This window comes from Camellia sinensis, chromosome 3 (assembly GCF_055761805.1).
Source record: "Camellia sinensis isolate YWXY chromosome 3, ASM5576180v1, whole genome shotgun sequence".
NCBI lineage: Eukaryota > Viridiplantae > Streptophyta > Magnoliopsida > Ericales > Theaceae > Camellia > Camellia sinensis.
The window spans coordinates 69,939,477-69,959,366 of NC_138963.1; the positions used below are offsets into that span (position 1 = coordinate 69,939,477).

Consider the following 19,890-nt stretch of genomic DNA (forward strand, 5'->3'; position numbering starts at 1 on the left):
GTATAAAAAAAAAAGTAGTGAATTGTATTATTGATTGATATAATGTTATTTCTATTACAATGATTCATGATTCCTATATATAGAAGAGGGTGAGTGTGTAGTAGGTAAGGAGTAGGTGAAGTGGAGGTGGTAGTGGTGTAGTGGGTTAGGTTTAGTGGAGTAGGTGAGGTGGTAGTGGTGTAGTGGGTTAGGTTTAGTGGAGTAGGTTTAAGTGGGTGAAGTAGGTGGAGAGTAGGTGGATTTTAACAGCCCCCCGCAAACTCAAGGGGGATAGGAACTAACCAACTTGAGTTTGGAGTGAGTAACAAAACAAGAAAATACATAAAAATAAAAGAGGATAGGAGACACTGTATGGTCGTGTCAGACCGATGGTGAAGACACTGTATGGTGGTGTCATAACGTTGTAGAGGACACTGTATGGGGGTGTCATAACGTTGTAGAGGACACTGTATGGTGGTGTCATAACGGTGTAGAGGACACTGGATGGCGGTGTCAGACCGATGTAGAAGACAGTTTATGGGGTCATGTCGGACCGTTGTAGCAGACAATGTTCTGGCAGTTGTTGTGACAGTTTACGGAGTCTTGCTGGACCCTTGTAGAAACTAACCGGAATCAATGTCGGGACAGTTTACAGAGTCTTGTCGGACCCATGAAGGAGCTAACCGGAATTATTGTCGGGACAGTTTATAGAGTCTTATCGGACCCTTAAAAAATACACTGTATGATGGTGTATATAGGCTGCCCAAATATATATATATATGGATATATATAGTGAGCCCTCAAAAGTCGCGCCCTCAAAAGGCGCGCCCACTTCATCAAAAGGCGTGCCCGACAGAAAGCGTCGAGCCATCAAAAGGTGAGCCGGAGACGCGGCGAGGCACGTGAGCGACAGAGCGGCGTGTCGGCCGCGTCGTCAGTGTCAATATAAACCAATGCGGAGGCGGAGGAAACCAAACCAGACTGAAACCTCTGAACTTGTTATTCTGAAACAATCTGTAAATACTCTGTATCCAACCCTTCTCGGAAACACTCAGCAACCCAAAAAACATGGCCTCTTCTTCCCGTTCAGCTACCCAGAATATGGCCTCTTCATCCCGTGGTCTACTCACTCTCTTTCCCGACCTCAATGAGTCAACAAGAGAGAGAACTGGTGCGGTGGCCAGTGAATCTCAACTAAACACCTCTGTGTTTGCTCCGTTGAACTTTCCGATGCGGTCGGTGGAGCAAAAAATGGCGGTGCAAACTGATATTGAGGCCAATCAGTATACTCTGAAGTCATGTGTGGAAACCATGACTGCGGTCACAAACTTGTCGCACCGGCTGCAGAGCAGGACAAATGAGGTGCAACAGTTAAACTCCCAGCTGGCTCTGCTCCAACGCATGTATAAGGATGCGCGAGCAGAGATAAGTGTGCTAAAGGCAGAAAACAAGGAGCTGAAGCGGAAGGCCACCGTTATGTTCCGATTTGGAGGTCCGCCATATGCTGCAGTGGAGGAGCAGGGAGTAGTGATCGTGCCCGGTGGAGTGGGAAGTATGGAGGCAGCGCCGGTAAGGGACACCCAAGAGAAAAGCAAGAAGAAGAGACAAGCGGCAGAGTAGAGAAGAAAAATCCCACCTGTGGATGTGGTTGTTTGTTGTTTTGTTTTGTGGTTTTTTTTTTTTTTTTTTTTTGTGTGTGTGTGTGTAAAATGTGATCGGGGTTGATCCCGGAGATGAATAAAATATGAGTGTTGTGCAAATTTGTAAATGGTTGTTGTTGTTGTTGTTTTTTTTTTTTTTTTTTTTTTTTTTTTTTAAAGATGGGGGAACACGCCCATGTGATAATAATAAAAATAATAAGAATGATAATGAGAATTTGCTCATTGTCCAGCAAAGTGATGGGAGATAGGAGGAGAGAGAGTGTGTTTGAGTAATATATTATAATAAAAAAAAGATATATATAGATATATATGGGGCAGTGGAGAAGATGGGTTTTAAAAAATAAAAAAGGGGCATGGTGGGTATGTGAAAGATGTTGGTTTGGTGGGAGAGATGATTATGTTTTTAAAAAAGACACTACCATCGTAGTGGAGCATCTCTGCTGTGCTACCCATCATCAGTCTCACACAACAAAGGATGAGAGAGAAAGAGCAGAAAGCTGTGCTGGAGGAGCAGAAAAACTATCTGGCTGGGCCTGAGTTGAAGGTGCAGATGATGCAGTTGAGGCCGCACCTGATGCCCCACCTGATGCCTTGTTCTTAGATAACATGATGACAACAAAACTATTTTTCAGCAACTTTGTTTTCCTCCAATGTTGGCGAATCCTTGAGAACTTTACCCTGATGGATAAGCATCTGCTGTGCATTTTAGAGGTGGACAATGGAATTCTGGAGGGAAATGTGACAGTGGATCAGAGCCAATCAAGAATGCAACATATCTTTCTGAATATCCACAGAAAATGAGAGTGTTGGAGGGGTTGATGAAAGGGATGAAGACACCAGTCTTCTATCTGAACATCACAAGAATGTCAGATTATCGCAAGGATGCACACCCATCAATTTACAGGAAGCTGAACTTCACGGAGGAGGAGAGACGATCACCATTGAGATTCCAAGATTGCAGCCATTGGTGCCTTCCTGGTGTACCTGACACGTGGAATGAACTCCTATATGTTCAACTCTGGACAAGATATATTAAGGAGCAACAACAACAACAACAACACTGAGAACAGCAGCAGAAAAGATTGTCAAGTGGGAAGGTCCCTAGAGGGGGCCATGAATATATTGATGTAGTCAATTACAAAGGTACTGGAAGCTCTGAGCGTTTGATCATTCTGAAACACGTTTGAAGAAGCTGTCATGGAAGAAGAAATTAGGAAATTTGGGTTTGTCCGGCGGGCGGCCAAGGCGAGATTGCTGCCCGCCGGTGAAACGAAATTGCTAGGTTCTTAACCTAGCTCTGATACCATGTAAGAAATTCAATGTATAAAAAAAGAAGTAGTGAATTGTATTATTGATTGATATAATGTTATTTCTATTACAATGATTCATGATTCCTATATATAGAAGAGGGTGAGTGTGTAGTAGGTAAGGAGTAGGTGAAGTGGAGGTGGTAGTGGTGTAGTGGGTTAGGTTTAGTGGAGTAGGTGAGGTGGTAGTGGTGTAGTGGGTTAGGTTTAGTGGAGTAGGTTTAAGTGGGTGAAGTAGGTGGAGAGTAGGTGGATTTTAACACCACCATTAATCTTATAGATTTAAATGAGTATCTAAATAAAGTTTGGTCCTGTGTAATATAGAATCTATGTTGTGACATTAATGTTTAGATCATAGATGTTGTAATCACGTCTTTATAAAGAATAATTTTTTTTTATGGGATACGATAAATGATCATCTCTAATCTAATTGCCTTCATTGTTCTTTGTTTTGCTATTTTATACAGGACTTCTTTGGCATTCTATTCAAGATTTTGCTTAGGTTGGAAAAATGAGGCACAAGAACTTGAGGTGCGGAAAAAGTGGTGCTGGGTATGAGGTGAGGAAAAGCCGTAAATTTCATGTAATGATTTTTTAAAATGGTTTAGATTTTAGAAACCCATCTTCATGTAATGATTTTTCTGAAATGGGTGAGATTTAAATGTGTTTATGAATGGTTTTGATTTCTAAAAAAAATATTAAAATGATAAATGAACCAGCACAATTATTGAAATGAGTTCCTGAATGGGTTTCTAAAACCAATCTTCATATCTTCATTTTGTTTAATTCAATTTCTCTATTTAACTGCTTTGTTTATATCATTTAGAGCATTATTATGTTTTTCTCACTCTTCGTTAAATTGTTTTGTTTCTGTACTTAATTATGTTTAATTCAGTTTCATTTTCTTTCGTGTTTTTGTTGTGGTAAGTATCTTTTATAAGCATTTGGTTGTAATCTTTGTTTTAAAAAAAAAAAATAGTCTAGTTAATTTTATTTAATGAACCTTGGGTTTAAATTTAGTTAGATTTGCCCATTAACATTGATTTCAAGTTTCATTCTTTTTATGTTGCCTACTAATTGTTAGACATAATGTTTCAACTAGAAAATGAGGTGTGCATTATCACAGGGGTGGGAACCCAAAGAAGCATGATCATCCAAAAATAGATACTCCACCACCTAAGGTACGCTTTAATTGTTTTAGATTTCATATTACTACTTATTTAGAAATTTGAATTTAATTTTGTTTGGTTTTACAATCTTCACAAATTCTTCTTCATTATAACAGAACTCTCTTAGTATCAATGGCAAGAGGAGGTAGTGCAAGGGTGATAGAGAGACCTTCAAAAACTTCCTCTCAAGCCTTCACTGGAGATCTTGATCCTTCCAAACTTGGCCTCAAATGCTGTGTAGAGAGGATTAGTCTTTTAGAAGTATTTTAGCACAATTTTGGCACTATGAGAGAGAAAATTCTTGGATCCCTTTTCTCAAAGGCTTAGGGGGGGATATATAGGCTTAGAGAGGGAGGGTATGAGTCATCAGATGCTGCTGGGGGTACCACTGTGAAAACAGCTGTCAGTCGAAAAATACCTACAGCCGCACAAATCAACCTACGGCCGCAAGTATCAACTTGCATCCGCAAGTCCCTGGAGAATCGGGAGCTTGTGGCCGTTGGTGCTAACATGTGGCCACAAGTTCTACTAGGCTAGTAGTCTGTTTGTACATATAATCCTTCCTTCTTCACAATTAGACCCAGTCTTTAGTGTTGTTTTTGAAAAAAACTAGATTTCTTGATTTGTAGAGGAAAACTTGGATTCGTCAGATATGTGAAGCAGCAGTTTTTTAAAACACTTTCTTTTTTTTTAATTAGGTTTTTGGGTCAAGAAAATGTTTGGGCTAAAAGAAGGGTTTGGGTTCAAGATCTCACCACTTTAACAGAGGCTTTGAGAAGGTATGATCATCCATTTTTTTTTTCATAATTGTGGGTATCTATATTATGCTTGGCACGTGGCGAGCCCTACGGGCATCACGCCATCACCATCACACATCCACGTGGCAGACCCTTGAGGCGCCATGATGAGTTAGAGTCCTAAGCGAGAGCATGCACACCACCAAGTATGAAAACAAAGCCACAACTCACTTTGATAGAGCTGGCTCACCTAGAGCTCTCCATGGCCCTTCATAACCCAAGAAATATATTCTCTACCCACCCACCCACCCACCCAGCTCCATAGCAACATAGTTGGACTCTTGGCTCACCTATGTTCAGTTCACCTATATTTACTTAGCTGCTCAGGATAAGCCCTTGGCTCACCCATGCACTCACCCTCCTGGCTACCTAGGTTGGAAGCAAGACCTAGGCACTCCCGCTTGGGATCATTAGAGGATTGTGGATTGGAGGCTAAGACCTTCAAATCGTCAAGGTCGTGTACATGTCTCCCTGCAGTGACATCTCTCCCTTTGACCTGGCTTAAAGAAAGGGACATTGACCTTACACTTACGTTTGATGCACATATGATACGTCTCTCAAGATATCACACCTACAGATGCAACTCCTATAATGCAACCTTCTTAATGACCTGAATCAAAGGACACAGCTAGTAGGGCTGATATCACCCTCTTGTCGGGTCAAGGAGAACTCGCCACCTGTTTTAAGGTTGCTTAGGCTCCTATACTCCTCCTGGAGTCTATATAACGACATCATAAGTGCAGTCACAATAACACAACAAGAGCAACAAGAATTCACATAACATACACCAAGCGTTCAAGGTCTCTCACTGCCACCCCTTTTCTCTCTAAGCTCGCCTTGGTCTTCTCCTCTTCCACCTCCAGTGATCTCAAGCTACTGAAATGCCTACCATCTTCCCAAAGGTCAACGACCGATCACCTCTAATCTCTATCACCCACATTATACTCCACTGGGGAAGAGTGGTGCCCACTTCACATGGCACCCAAAAAGAACACCAGAACCGACACGACGACATCCCAAGGTGGCGGTAGGGAGACTCTGGTGGAGACCTCAAAACAAAACCTCGATAGCTTTCTGGACGAACAATCCTCTCAACCGGCCATAGTGGAACAACTTTGTGCATTGGTTGAGAGCGTCACCTCTCTCCAACAGAACTAACTCTTGATGGATGCCTTACTAGCCTTACAAAGGGCACCCACTCTTATATCATCATCTAACCCCTTTCATCATCACAGAATGGCGTTCAGCCATTAGCTCAAAATAGCTCAGAGGCTAACCCCGCTCCTCAAAACAACTTGCAAAACCAAGCAGGAGGATAGACAACAACTCCACACCCTCCATCGGCTCCAAGCCAAGCACCCTCGCCACAAGTCGGTTTGGCTGGCAGAATTTCTGCCGCAGTGGCTTCAACTTGCTCTCCGGCTCTCCCTCTAAACCAAGTTCCTTCAATCTAACCCTTGACATTGGACGTAGTGAAAGAACACATACACAACCTACTTCAGACAAACAAATGTCATATCCCTACCTCTCCAGAACTGGACCTCCGTCCCCCTTACCCTATTCATATCGCAAGTCTCCTATATTCGGCAGGGTACACTGTACCAAAGTATGTCTGTTTTGACGAACGAAAAGGGAATGCTAGGGAACACATTTCACACTTTCTCGACACCCTTGGTGCACACCGAGAAGATCAAAACCTCCACATGAGAGAGTTCTCCAAGTCTTTCATAGATCGGGCGTTCTCATGGTGTGCTAACCTCATTGCTGGCTCTATCTCTTCATGGGAGGACTTGGTAAAAAAGTTCTATATCAAGTTCTTTTATATCAAAGAAAGGCTAACCACCCTTTATCTTATGAGGGAAACACGAATTGGGGAGGACATCATTGTTTATGTTTGCCACTTCAGGGAAAAACAATGGACATTCAAGACCTGTTGGAAGAACATCAACTGGTGTCAATGTGCATCGAAGGAATGCTTACGACTTACAAGCTCCACTTGGTAAACCACCACTTCCCTGACTTTTCTACCTTATGCGTTGCAGCTCGAAACACAAGTGAAATAGTAAGATCGGGGGTGCGAAGGGAAGCTCCACAACCTCCTTCATGGCGAGCAACGGCACCTCCACCTTCCTCGTGGAGGCCTAACCGATGCAACCACGCCGTATATGCAACGGAAGGTTCCTCTGGAGGAAGAACAAATCTCCAAGGTGCCGTTTGGTAACACTTACGTTTTCAGTTTTCTGTTTATATTTACAAAAATTTAAAAAACTCAAATAAAAACTTGTTTGGTAAATTTTTAATTTACAAATCAGTGGTCTCAGTTTATAAATTTAGCTAAAAAATGTAAACTCAAAAAATGTGTTTCCGTTTTGAGTTTTGAGTTTTTTTTTTTTTACCACCCAACACTAACCACCACCCACCACTATTTTCCACCACCGTCTTCCTCCGCCACCACCTACAACCCATCCCCCACGACCCACCTGCCACCCACTCGCCACCATCACCATCACCACCACCACCACCACCCACCACCCACCACCCACTTGCCATCTACCTGCCGCCACCCACCACTACCATCCACCGTCCACCGCCACCACCCGCCACCTACCCGCCACCACCACTCACCACCCACCTGCCACCACCATCCACCACCCGCCGCTACTAGCCATCCACCACCACTAGCCACCTGCCACCTACCCGCTGCCACCACCACCACTACCACCACCACCACTCACCCACCCGCCACCCACCTGCCACCGCCACCCACCTGCCACCACCACCCACTCGCTACCACCCACCACCCGCCACCATTACCCACGCACCCACCCACCACCATCACCACCCGCCACCTACCCGCCACCACCACCACCACCCGCCATCCGCCACCCACCACCCGCCGCCACCACCACCACCACCCACTCGCTACCACCCACCACCCACCATCACCACTCGCCACCGTCACCCACCCACCCACCATCACCACCCGCCACCACCACCCGCTACCCGCCACTCCACCTGCCACCACCACCCACCACCCACTACCACCACCATCAGCACCACCACCCACTCGCTACCACCCACCACCGTCACCCATCCACCCGCCACCACCCACCATCACTTGCCATCCGCCACCCACCTACTACCACCACCCATCACCCGCTGCCACCACCACCACCACTACCAACTCGCTACCACCCGCCACTGTCACCCACCCACCCACCACCACCACCACTACCACCCGCTATCCACCACCCACCGTCAGCACTTTCCACCACCGTCTTCCGCCGCCACTTGCCACCACTTGCCATTTCTCACTATTTTTTATATTTTTAAATTTTTTAAAACATTTTGTCAATTACCAAACGCGTTTGTAGTTTATGTTTTCCTAAAAATAAACAAAAACCAGTTTATAAAATATTTGTAAATATAAACTGAAAACGTAAACGTTACCAAACAGACTCCAAGCAAAAAAGAGAAAATTTGATCAAGTTCCCCCACCGCTGCTTGTTCCAGTAGACGAGGCACACGCACTCTTCAACGCTTGGGTAGAAAATGGAAAAGATCACCTCCATGAGCCAAGGACACCTGTCACCAAAAAGGATCAAGCGCGAGCAGATCACTGAATGTTGAGTGCTCAGATCCCTAGTTCGAAAGATGATGGCTAACGATGCTTTGGAGCTACCTCGTCGCCAGACAGAGGATGTCTTGAAAGATCCTCTCCCCTGTCACAAAGACAACGGTAAGATAGTTATGATGCTTTCACATTATGACGAGATAAAATAACCAATGGTGTGTGAGTTCTCTAAGCTCGCAGCTCCCACTTGTTCAGACTTCAGGACTAGGCGTACGATAGCGCTCAAGAAATCGGCAAAGTTCAAGTGGTTCTTCGACCAATTCAGCTTGTCTAAAGCAACACGTGTCGAAGCTACCAGAGCCTTTTTAAGACTTGCGGATCAAAATGGTGAAGCATGCATGAGTGTAAGTGGATCGATTAGGAAAGTGTTTCGAGATAACTCCTTGGCAATAACCTTTATCGAGGCAGACAAGCAAGTATCGCTCCCATATAACCGTCCCCTCTATGTCCCAGTGTTCATCAATGAGATGGAGTTTCAAAGAGAATTTATAGATGGAGGGGCTTCACTCAATGTAATGCACTATTCTACTTTCTAGGCAGCTGGGATCTCACAAAAACACCCAGTCAAACAACCCATTTCCATCACTGGTTTTGAAAATCAAAAAATTAAAACCATAAGGCATGCCCAGTTAGACTTAGCAATAGGGCCAATCCGCTCCACCACCAAGTTCCATGTCATAAAAGCTGAGACGACCTATCAAGCTCTCTTAAGGAGAACTTGGCTCCACAGATATGCCGCGATCCCCTTTATCTACCATCAATGTGTGAAAGCAATTTACATCAATGAGGTAGTAGCCATAACTGGCTCTCAAAAACCCTTTCGGGTAGATGAAGCTCACACGGTGGACGCAGTGTCTTACAATCACGTTGACGAGAACAAACCCCCATCGCCGCTTCGAGGAACTCCCATACCAAACTGGGATGATCTCTCTGAAGAAGATGCATCACCACCTCGTAGGAAGACGTTCGCTAAGTCAAAGCCCTTAAAAAAGCTCCCTAAGGTGACCAGGCTTCAAACAAAGGATGGCAGAGTGGTATACTGTTTATGACGGTCCTTGGGGTTGGCAAATACCGCCAATGCCAACCCCCCCCAAACGAAATAGCAATTGCTTGTCACGAACCAAATGAAAAAGATCACCTTTGCTGCGCTCTATCTACACTAGCCCAATGCCCTCCAAGGGCGAAGAATAAAAAAAGCAAGGACGAGAAACAGAAAGGAAAAGAAAGTCATGGCTTCTTCAGTAATACAAAAACATTTTGACAAATCCAATGGTCCTCCAACAAGTCACTTGGATAGAGCTAAAGGCTCAAATGTTGAATCCCTCACTAAGGCAATCACTTCATCCCCGGATCAAGCCCCTACCAGTTTGGTTGTAATCCCAAAGAAAGATGGATTACAAGAGGTTAGGCCTGCTCCAGAGTGCTTACAAGACGGCCCTCGGCCCCAAAAGCAAGAACTGTATGAAATCAACATAGCCCCTGAAGGAAAACCTAGGTGTCATATCTTCATTTGCAAAGATTTGCAAGAAGAACAAAAAAGGGCCCTCGTCGAGTTAATTAAGAAGTATTCGAACCTTTTTGCACGGACATGAAGAAATGCCAGGCCTAGACAAAGACGTTACCATGCACCGATTGAACGTCATCCCCTTGGCTCACCCAGTCAAGTAAGGTATATGATTTTATAAGCCTGAGGTAGAGCTTAACATCAAGGACGAGGTGGTAAAGCTGCTTGGGGGCGGGATTCATCAAACCTACCTAGCACCCTACATGGCTCTCTAACATCATCCCAGTCATAAAAAAGAATGGATAAATTCGAGTGTGCGTCGACTTAAAAAACCTAAACAAATCTTGCCCCAAAGATGGGTTCCCACTCCTAAACATAGACACCTTGATTGATTCAGTGGCTGGGCACTATATGTTCTCAATTATGGATGGTTTCAGTGGCTACAACCAGATTAAGACGGCTCCAGAGAATGGTCCCAAGACGGCATTTCGCACTCCCATAGGTAACTTTTTCTATACCGTAATGCCCAATGAAGCACGAACACCTCTCCGGAGGCAGCGTATGGGTGTCAAAAACACGTAGGACACGGACACACGTTGGATACGTGGTGGACACGTGTTCGACACTCGACCTAACATGTCCCTGTTTTTTTTTTTTTTTTTTTTGAATTTTTGCAGGCGGACACTCTTGGACACGTGTACACATCGAAAACAGAGAAACCTTAACTAGGAGACAGAGAGAAATCCTAAACCATTGAAAGAGAGAGAGAAAGAGAAAGAGAAAGAGAAGAGAAAAGGAAAGAACCTGTTGAAGCCTAGATCGAGGCTAGCTCTGTTTGTCTTCGTTTCTAATCGAGGCTAGCTCTATTCGTCTCCATCTATGATCGATGCTAGCTCTGTTCGTCTTTGTCTGTGATTGAGGTATGTTTTTCGTTTCTTTCGTGTCTCTCTGTTCGTCTCCTCTCTCTTTGTTCGTCTTCGTCTCCTCTCTCTTTGTTCATCTTTATTCGTTGCCTCTCTCTGTGTTCATCTCTCTTGTTTGCTCTCTCCTTTTTTGTTTGACTCTTTCTCTCCCCTCTCTTCCTTACCGTCTCTTTTATTCTTTTATTCTTCTTTTTTTTTTTTACCTTTTTTGTAAATAAATAATATAAATAAATAAAAATAATATACATCTATCTTTTAATTTTACATATAATAAATAAAATAAATAAATAAGTATATTTAATAAAAAAATTATATATATTGAGTGTGTCTCTAGCATGTCGTGTCCCCTATTTTTTAAAAATTTACGTATCCACGTGTCCATGTCGTGTCTGTGTCGTGTCCCCGTGTCCATGTCCGTACTTCATAAGTAATGCCTTTTGGATTAAAAAATGCGGGAGAAACTTACCAAAGAGGTATGACAGCCATCTTTCACGATATATTGCACAAAACCTTAGAGTGTTACATTAATGATTTGGTGGTAAAATCCAAAGAAGAAACTAGTCACCTCAAAGACCTCCAAAAAGTCTTTGAACGTTGCAAGAAATACAGACTTCGAATGAACCCACTTAAGTGCGTATTTGGAGTCACTGCTGGCAAGTTCCTTGGCTGCATTGTTCACCGCCACGGGATAGACCCCAATCCAACAAAGGTCGTCACCATCAGAAATATGCCACGACCAACAAATATAGACAAACTGAGAACCTTCCTTGGTCAGGCATCTTATTTGAGACGGTTAATCCCTACTATGGCTGAAATAACACAACCCTTCAACTCATTGCTGAAAATGGACGTCGGGTTCATGTGGAATGAGGAGCACCAACTAGCGTTCGAAGGGGTGAAGTCAGCTTAAGCTTCCCCTCTCTCTATGACTCCTCAACCGGTGAGGCCTTTACTCCTCTACATCACTTCCACGCCGAAGTTAGTCGGAGCTCTACTCGCCCACGAAATCAACGGACTAGAATGACCTGTATACTACATAAGCAGAGTTATCTAAGGGGATGAAGTCCGATATTCCCCCATCGAGCGGCATTGCCTCGCCCTAGTCTTCGCCACCAAAAAGCTCCGACATTACCTCCTCTCTTACCCCATCCATCTCATGACCAGGAGTGATCCCATCCGATTCCTCCTCACTAGACCAACTCTCTCTGGCAAGCCGACTCGTTGGCTCCTCTCGTTAGTAGAATATGATATCACTTATAAAGCCCCCAAGGCCATTAAGAGCCAAGTGCTACCCGACCTCCTGGCTCACTTCCCCAGCGGAGAACATGAGCCACCCTCGAATGAACTCCCAAGAGATGAGTTCCAAGCCGCTAAAGTAAACACCGAAGGAGAATAGAGTTTGAGTTTCGATGAATCATCCACCTCCTATGAAGCATGGACACGCCAAAATAGAAGCTCTGGCAGTGTCAGATACGGGAACATGCCGGGGACACGTAAGGGACATGCCAAATGGCGTGTCCCCTTAATTTAATTTATTTTTTTGCAAGGGACATGGCCGGGGCGCGCGTGTCCAAATTTGGACACACCATGGGACACGGTCGGCGAGAAGAGTAAACGAAAGAGAAAAGAAGTACAAACCTGGTCGGCGACTTCAATTTGGACGACTTCCACAGTAAGCCTTGCTCTCTCTTTCTCTTACTCTCTCATAACTTCGATCTCGAGGCAATCGACCTCCATTCAGTCTATTTCGACTAGCGATAACCCTTCAACTTCGACGATCTAGTCCACTTCGACTAGCTATAGCCCCCTTCGACTTCTCAGAGCTCTCTCTCTCGCCTTCTCTCTCACTTCTGTCTCCCCTTCTCTCTCTGTCGTCTTGTCTTTATCTTCTTCATTCATATATATATATATATATATATATAACTATTGTTATCATATATTATATAATAGTCATTATATAACATATAATATACTTATGAGATAATATATAATACATATTATAAGATAATATATACTTATACATATTAATAATATAAATAAATAAACACATGTAAAATAAAATAAAAAAATTAATTGGAAAACATTATTTAAAAAATAAAATAATTAATGCGTATTAAAATAAAAATATTTATAAAAAAATTAAAAAATTTGTCGCGCCCCTTGCCATGTCCGTGTCCCCATTTTTTAGAAATTGTCATGTCTCGTGTCCGTATCCGTGTTCGTATGCGTGTCCATGTCTGTGCTTCATAGTCCATCTCCAGAGGGGGAGGAGCTAGAATAGTTTTTACTTCCCCAAACCAAACCGAAGTCAATTTGTCATATAAACTAGATTTTAGATGTTCTAACAATGAGGCAGAGTATGAAGCCCTAATAATAGGGCTTATAGCGACACTCCATCTAGGTGTAAGTCTCCTATGTATCAAAGGCGACTCTAATCTGGTGGTCAAGCAAACCAATGGATACTATGCTATCAAAGACCCCCCTCTGGCTTCATGCAGAACCATCGTCCAAAGGTTATTAGACAAATTCGACACGGTAAAGATAAAACACGCTCTCCGCTCCACCAATCGACACCCGGACGCCCTCGTTACCTTGGCCTCTAAGGTAGAATTCTTAGAAGAATCAACCAAGATAGAAGTCCTGAAACACTCCGTGCCGTGCTCAGTGACAACCATCTTTCCTGAAAAAGAACCCGTCGACTAAAGAGCCCTAATCATTGACGAGCTCCCTGCCCCCTCAGGTAAACTACCCTTGAGTGAGACCAAACACTTCACAATTTACCAAGGAGTTCTTTACTACAGAGGGCCCGAGGTATGCATTGACCTCACCGAAGCCAAGTCCAAGTTAGAAGGGGTTCACAACCGCTCTTGCGGGACAGGAGATGTGAGCCTCTATAGGAGGCTACAACGACAAGGACATTATTAGCCTACCATGGCCAATGAAGCAAATGACCTTCAAGGGAAGTGCACCAAATGTCAAGAATTCCCTTCAAACGTCGAATGCAACTTCACAGAAATCACCTCCGACTAGCGTGAGGTAGATATAGATTACCTTAGCAGCCGCAATAATCAAGAAGCAGGCTCCAAAATTCTTTATGCAAGAAGGGAAACTTTTTAGGCACGGCTTCGATGGGAGGCCATTACATTGCCTATCAGGAGCAGAAATCCATAAGGTTTTGGAACTTGCTCACGAATCGGAGCACTAAGGTAGAGCCAAGCTATTTCAACATCTCTTACATATAGGCTATTATTGGCCTACCATAGAGACAGATGCCAAAATGTATGCCAAACGCAGCAAATCTTGCCAACTCTATGGAAATCTCATTCACGTACCAGCCACCGATCTGCACAGTTCAAGCTCACCATGGCCCTTCACACATGGGCTATAGATCTTAATGGCCCTATCTTCCCAGCATCAAAAGGACACATATGGATTGTGACGGCCACAGAGACTTACACTAAGTGGGTAGAAGCCATCCCCTAAAGAAGGCAATAGGAACTGCTGTCTTCAATTTCATCCGAGAATTCATTATATGTCGTTTTGGTATACCCAGAGTAATCCTTTCAGAGAATGGGACCCCTTTTGTCAACCGCCAAGTCAGACAACTCCTGGTCTTCCTACAACATCACACACCATAAATCAACGCCATACTATCTCTAAGGGAATGGGCAAGTTAAAGCAACCAACAAAACACTCATTAAAATCCTTTCAATGACTCTCAAGGATTATCAAAGGGATTGGGCGCACATGCTCCCAACAGCGCTCTAGGCTTATAGAACATCCAAAAGAAGGCCAATTCAAATGACCCCATTCTCGTTGGTATACGGCACAAAAGCAGTTCTTCCGATGGAAATTGCCATACCCCCAGCTCCCATGACTCTCCAAAGTGGAGCTACTTCAGACTCCAGACCCTCGGAACTGGAGATCCTTGATGAAAGAAAGGATAAGGCCCAAGCTAACCTCAAAGTTCACCAGAATCGCATAGCTCAAGCCTATGACACTCTGGTACGCTCCAGACAATTCCAAGAATGAGACTTGGTACTTCGTCCTACACCTCATGTCATGAGGGGAACCTCTACCCACAAGTTCACCCCCAAATGGCAAGGACTTTACATAGTAAGAGAGGTTAATGAGAATGATTATTATAGAATTTCTGAACCAAACTCACAAGCTCTCTTGAGCCCTATCAACGTCAAGTGGCTAAAGGCCTATTTTCCTTAGGATAAAAGTGAGGAATCACCCTTGGAAAATTTCCTATAACCAATGTAATCAAAATGGCGATGTAAGGCATCGACTCATGCTTATGATAAATAAAACAAATCATTTGCTATCTCCAATCTCATTACACTTTATGCAACTACTAACAATCATTTTAAAAATTATATATATTTATATAAAGTAATTGAGGTTTTTTTTTTTTTTTAAATTACAAAAATGTTAGCTCAACTCTCCATAACTTGAACCCTCAGCTCTCCAACACATAAAACCCCTCAGCTCGCCTAACTTGGACCTATTTGGCTACCTAAGTCAAAAACCTCCCCCTCTACACTGACAAGTTGAGCCTCTACAACGGCTCTCCTCTCTCAAACTCAAAATCGCCGAGTCCACATTCGCCAGCACCTTAGTCACCCACTCTAACTCCACTACGACCTTCTCCCTAGCCGACGCCAACTCCATCAAAAGCTTATCCATTTCTGCTAGCTCGGTTTCGAGCCAGCGATTCTTCACTAGAGCTTCAATGCGCGACAAACTCTCTATAAGCCAACTCACCTCAAACTCATGCAGCTGAAACTCTGCCACAGCAAACCGAAATGATTGAAAAGTGTCAACAGAAGTCTTCGAAGTAAAGCCACAAAACCCTCTGAGCATATCGCAGAATGCCTTTAACAAATACCGTCGTAAGAACACAGCTTCCAAACGCATGAAGGTGCTTAGCCTATGATCAAAAATAAAGTTCAGCCTAGGCAGATACTCGCCTCGTACGCAAGCAAATAGTACCTTGGGATCAAGAACTCGCTCCTTGCTGTCAGGCCCTGCCAAGGATATACAACCATCATCAAGACGAGTCACAGTAAACTCATCATCCACGGAAGGTAAACTCGCTTGAACGCCATAGCCAATGCTAAGAGCAATAGTCTCATCATGAACACAACTACCACTCTCACCAAGTGGCAAATTGGTAGCAACTCCCGACGAAGTAGGCAAAGTCCCAAGCTAAATATCCACTAAAGGAAGGTTAACCTCAGCACCAATTGAAGGCAAACTGGGACGAGCATCAATCGATGACAAACTACAACTCCAACCAAATAAAGAGACGGTAAGGACTCCACCAGAAGGCAGGCAAGATTGAACATCAGCCAAAGTCAACCAACCAATTGGATCGTCACCATCGTCTTTTTCCCAAGACCAACTGAATGTGCCACCAGGTGACCTAACTACAACAGAAGAGGCGCAAAGGTCACTCTATCTTTAACATATGGCGCAGCACCTCGAGATCTCATCCCATCAATAGGAACATCTGCTGTAACCTTAGCAACATCACCATCCCTTGCACTCAGATTAGTCTCTAAGCTATCCCCATCATCACCCTCACTTTCAGAATCACTATCATAGTTAGCCTTAGTTTGTCCCCACAACCAACAACGCAAAATCAAATCATCAACAGAGTTCTCCTCTTCAAAAGGTGCACATGCCGCCCTAGGCACACCAGAAATATCATGAAGGATGGCTAACCTCTGTACCTGAAAAAACAAAACGTTCAACTCCAAAAAACAAAAACAAAAAAACAAAATCCCTCTGTACAATATGTAAAAAGAAGAGACGTGGAAAGCAACCAAAAAAAAAAATGTGACAACACTACTCTGTGTTATGCTAATTAATCTTAATTAAGCCTATCATTATATGCTTGATATGATTGAGTGCTAATTATATGATTATATGTGTTTTTTAATTTTGATCTGTTCGATTTTTTGTTATAAAATCTAAATTGAAGGTCGTTTTGAATGCAAAAGCGAATGTGAACATGATCATGGATCACGAGTGCACAAATGTGAATATTGATTGGTTGGACCTAAGGTCGTTTTACATGAATCGGATCCAAGGTTGTCTTACATATGATAGACCCAAGGTCATATCGCATATATTGGACCAAAGGTCGTTTTGCCTATGAATTGGACCTAAGGTCATTCTGCATATAAAGGACCAAAAGTCAATTAGCAAATACGAGTTAGACCCGAGGTCATTTGGTATATGAATATGAATATGATACATGATATGTTGGACCTAAGGTCGTTTTGGGTTGATATCGATCAACAAATTTAGTTTATAACTTATGATTTAACGAATCTCATTCATGAACTCCTTTCCTTTGATACTATTCACTGGGCGTTGGCTCACTCCTTATTTATGTGTATATAGGTGAGCAGCGGGATGTCCAGCCCCAACCCTAATGAGCAATGAGAAACCGAGTTTTGAAGAGTCAACTAAGGTCGCCTCATGCAAGAGACCTTACTTTTATTTTGTTTTTCCTTTTGTTCTTTTGTGGTCACGTATGACCAATGTATGACCAAATCTGTGCATAACCTTGGTTTTGTTAATACTGACTTTTGAATGATCCTGGATTTATGTAATACATACATAATATGGATGTTTGTATAGTATAAGTTATTACATATATGAGAATGTTTTGATTGAGCTATGTATGCATTTCTCATTGGACAATCTTCGTGAATTTTGCTTCTGCAATTTGACCCCCTGTTATTAAATATGATTTGATTTCTGACTGAAACCGAAGGTAATCTCATGATTACTGGCTGGTTATGACTAATCCATAGGGGCAGGTTCGGGTCATGACAACAAAGCTCCTATCTGATCTAAAGTTAAAATTAAAAAATAAAAAAAAATAAAAAATAAAAAACTATGTACAATAGGTAAAAGGAGAAGATGAAGGAAGTGACCGGAATACATAAAGCTCCGGTCAAATTCAAAATACACAATAAATATTTCTGTAAAAACGCAAGCTCCCTATTCGAACGGGTTCAAACTATACCCAGAATAATAATAATAATATATATATATATACACACAGATTGAGGTTGTACCTTTCCAAGGTAGAATCCTTAAATCAATCAAAAACTCTACATGTTCGGTGGAAAAATTAAAAATAGATGTGACCGCTCATGGCTCATCAGTGTAAAAACCTTAAACTCTCAAAAAAGTCACTTTACTGCAACTACTAACAGCTACAAAAGTTATCAGAAGCTACCATGAGTAGCTCCAAATCAGCAACTATTAATGGTCCGCTCTAAACCAATAGCTACGACTTCAATTGGTGAGTTGTCATCTCCATGGATTGCTCATTCCCAATGTCTTCATAAAGCTGCAAAAGTTAGTAAACTCACCTTATCCCTTCCTGGTGCAATCTCTTTATAAGAGAGCAAACATAAAATACAACAACAAAAAAAAGAAAAAAAAACTCAAACAAATTCCTATTCAATTGCTAACACTCCTCTTAACTTCAAGAACCCATTCTCTCTAACAATGGCTTCTGGAGGAGAGGACCACCGAGACAATATCGTTTGGCGGCCAGTGAACAACAAGGCTCCAAACTGGAGAGGTTCAAACTACATAGCTTCAAACTCCAACTCTAGAGCTTCAAGCTCCACTCTCACTCACCGCCGGCCAGTGAACAACAAGGCTCAAAACTAGAGACGTTCAAACTATATAGTTTCAAACTCCAACTCTAGAGCTTCGAGCTCCACTCCCACTCACCATCGCTACTTGGTGTACGAGTTCTTTCGAAGAATGCTCTCCATGCCTCTGTGGCAATTCCAAGGTCCACTATTCAAATCCCCTTGGGTCCAGCACCTAACGTCCCCATATACAGTTGTAGAGCGGAAGAATTTTGGTGTAAAATAAGGGGACGGCACAAGGTATTAACGCTCCCAACTCTCTACACAATACCACCATCCTACACTTAGTTCTTTCCAAACCAAGAAGGCAACCTCACCCTCCAAGGATCCACCTGCTAGATAATGCAAGTGTCGATCCCATATTTTGAGAGGATCCAAATCAACATCCTCTCACAAAGACCGACAGAGAGGGATCTGGACCACCAAATCTCCATCATGTCAGCACCGTTGGAAAACCCAAATGAAGATTTGGGTCTCAGATAGGACATAGAGAACTTCGCAGTCCTTAACTTGGGAAAGAGAGCATTCTTCGTAACGCTCCGCCAAGCATTCCCCACAACACTCCGCTCAACATCCTCTTCTTCAACACTAAGGGCGCCGCTCGCCCTAACTTCCTCCAACACTACATGCACCTATACTCTTATGGACGCTTCCATCTCGTTATCATTACAAACACGAAAAAAAGAGAAAGCGAAGCCCAATTTATGAATCAAATCATGGGCTACTCCAACACCAAAACCATGAACCCGCCTCTCAACAACATGGAAAGAGTGACAGGCGGGATTTGGTGCCTATAGAATGAAGCTGAAATCTCGTGTAAAGTAGTAGAGATCCTACGGAATGAGGTCATCGTCCAACAAGCCCACATTTTCGTCCGGTCTGTTCGTGCCAGATGAAATTAAAATGTGAATTCTCCATGGGCAATAAAAATAAAATAAAATAAAATAAACAACCTCCCTTTGATTCAAAAGAAATCAAATTTTATTAATTGCATGACTAATATTTTCGACATCTTTGTCATACATGTACAGAAACTCTCATGAGAATATCTGTACAGGGGGGCATCAATGTGGGTTTCTATATTATGCTTGGCACGTAGAGAGCCCTACGGGCGTTACGTCATCACTATCACACATCCATGTGGCAAACCCCTAAGGCACCACGATGAGTTGGGGTTGTATACCTAGCCTAAGCGGGGGCATACACACCACTAAGTATGAAAACA

General features: G+C 43.1%; 2 long non-coding RNA genes across 2 annotated transcripts in view; one reads left to right on the plus strand and one right to left on the minus strand.

Annotated features, from left to right (window-relative positions):
• The window catches only part of LOC114319248 (uncharacterized), a 40,949-nt gene that overhangs the window by 13,306 nt on the left and 7,753 nt on the right, over positions 1–19,890 (minus strand). The gene's annotated exons all lie outside the window — the stretch shown is intronic.
• LOC145822595 (uncharacterized) lies at positions 6,387–11,394 on the plus strand. The gene is made up of 2 exons (XR_014364097.1): positions 6,387–7,120; positions 8,379–11,394. It is a non-coding gene; the product is annotated as an uncharacterized LOC145822595 (long non-coding RNA).